The following is a 2514-nucleotide window of genomic DNA, read 5'->3' on the forward strand; positions in this document are numbered from 1 at the left end:
CTCTCTCTCTCTCTCTCTCTCTCTCTCTCTCTCTCTCTCTCTCCTCCACTGTTGGCGACGACGACGGCGACACCCATCTGCCGGCGTCGTCTGCTCCATTCTCCTTTTCTTCCCTTTTCTTCTTCTTTCTTGGTCTCCCCTTCCCTCTTTCCCCTTCTCTTTTCTTTTCTGGTCGTTGGGTGTAGGGGGGTGGTGACGTGTGTGTGTGTGAGAGAGGGAGTGAGAGTGAGAGTGTGAGTGTGTTGTTAGGGTTAGGGTTTGTGGTAGAAATTAGGGTTTGATAAAGTATGGATTTTAATAAAAATAAAATAGTAGAGTAATAATTTAAAACTAAATTAAATACAAAATAATTATCTTTAAAATACTATTTAATTATCAACTTGTAAATTATTTTCAATTAAATATTAATTCAATAAAAATTAAAAATAATTAAATTAATTCTCCTTTATTTATAAAATAAGGTTCAAAGTCAATATATTTAAATTAAAACATATAAAATTCTCATTATTTCTGAATTTCTAAAACTTTAAATTATAGTTGAGAAATTGTCCTTCCTATTTATATATAAAAATCTCTAAAAATATAATTTTAAATAAATATAATAAATCATAAATAACTTATTATCTTAATTTTCAAAAATCTAGAGTCTTATAAATACCACTCCGTCTTCACTCAAAGATCTTGGACGACTTCACTTCTTTCATCGGTGGAGACATTGGATCTATCACCAGAAAAAATCTGGACCTCGTGTTTAAATCCAAATCATCAATATCAAGTAATCTCCAAAACACCTAGCTATATATTTATTTCAACTAACAACCTTCTTCAATCTAAAAAGTCATACTAATCTTACTAGTTAGGTTTGAATCTTAAACACATTCATAATTAAGATCATGAGTCAAAATAAGCACCGAATAATAATTTAGCGTCGCCGGACAAACTATTTCTTTGGTTTCTAGCTTAATTCGTTTCTCTAGAAAAGCAGTAACCTAAGGAGCAGGGCAACCATGTGTCGCGACCAAAATATCCAATCTAGGAGTAATTCCAACCATAGACAAAAAGCCAATGTTACTGATGCTTTCATTTTCTTCTTGTTGTTGCAGTGCTCAATGTTCACGTTACGTATTGCGCATTATATATGGTCCCATCTCCATCCCCTGGACCCTGATAGCTATTTTATTAAGAAGCAGTTGGCCAGTTACTCTCTCGAGTCAGTGTGATTAATGCCGGTTATGCTTCATGGCAAGAATAATGCCAAGTTGCCATTAATGTGGCAGGCCCGACGGGTGACCATGCATCGTGATTAATTTTGAAATCAAAGATATAGATATAGTCTCCTATGGTGGAAATTCAAGTGCAATCGAAATCTAATGACTCTCAGATATCAATTTCACGTGAAGTCCACTTCACCTGAGTTTTCATCTTATTTTTTATTCATTCAATTTACCCATACTTATCTTGTAATTGATCCCCCCCAAATTATTGTATATTTTTTAATAGAACCCACACAAATATGTAAAGATAAATAAACACTACAATGTGAAGGAATAACTCTTCCAATTTTGTACTTATTAAGAACATCATAAGCTAACTATTTGATGAATAACGAAACATTTATTGATGCTCAATAATACAATATAAAAAAGAATTTGGATGTTAATATAAGGCATTACACTAAAATTTTAGAACAATATAATAGACATCAATGTATAATAATGATCAGTAGAATAATTTTGATGTTAAAAAAAAATTCCTTTCAAAATTTGATTTTCATGTTTTTTTTTTTTTTTTATCTATGATTTATATATTATTTTAAAAAATAATTAATTATTAAAATAATAAAATCTATCATAATAAAATAATTCAATTTTTTAAAATTATAATAAATAGAAATTTTCAACAATACTAAATATATAATTAATTTTTAGTATTCATATATAGCAAGATTCATCCTATAAGCTTTAGATTTAGAATTATTGGTTCCCCTAACTTAAAAAGTTAGCTCTTTTTTTTTTTGGAGAGGGATAATTTATAAAAATCACAATTTATTTTCTATTGTCCATATTTGTTACATAAAAAATTAATTTCAGCACGATATATATACACACGCGCATACAAAATTATTAATTAGTATAAAGCATGTAAATAAACCCTCTTTCACGCATTACTTAATTGAACAACAATAAAGTTGTAAATACATATATAGCATTTTGCTAGCAAATACCTTTAAAATACTTACTCAAATTTAAGAAATTAAAATAAAATATAAAGTTCTTTTTTGTTAATTATTTATTATATCAAAATTTTAATAAAACTGTTCACATATAATAATACTCTATTCTTTCAAGTTTAGGAGTGAACAAATAGATAGTCCGACTCCACCAAAATCTGCCCAAAAATAAGGCGGTCGGCCAACACCCGCCAAATGAAATGGACTTAAAATGTTAGCTCATCCTTTTTTTTTTATGACGGGTTGATGGACCGACCGGATTAGCTCGTCTAACATTTTTTTTA

Source organism: Arachis ipaensis, chromosome B05 (assembly GCF_000816755.2).
Source record: "Arachis ipaensis cultivar K30076 chromosome B05, Araip1.1, whole genome shotgun sequence".
In the NCBI taxonomy this organism is placed as follows: domain Eukaryota; kingdom Viridiplantae; phylum Streptophyta; class Magnoliopsida; order Fabales; family Fabaceae; genus Arachis; species Arachis ipaensis.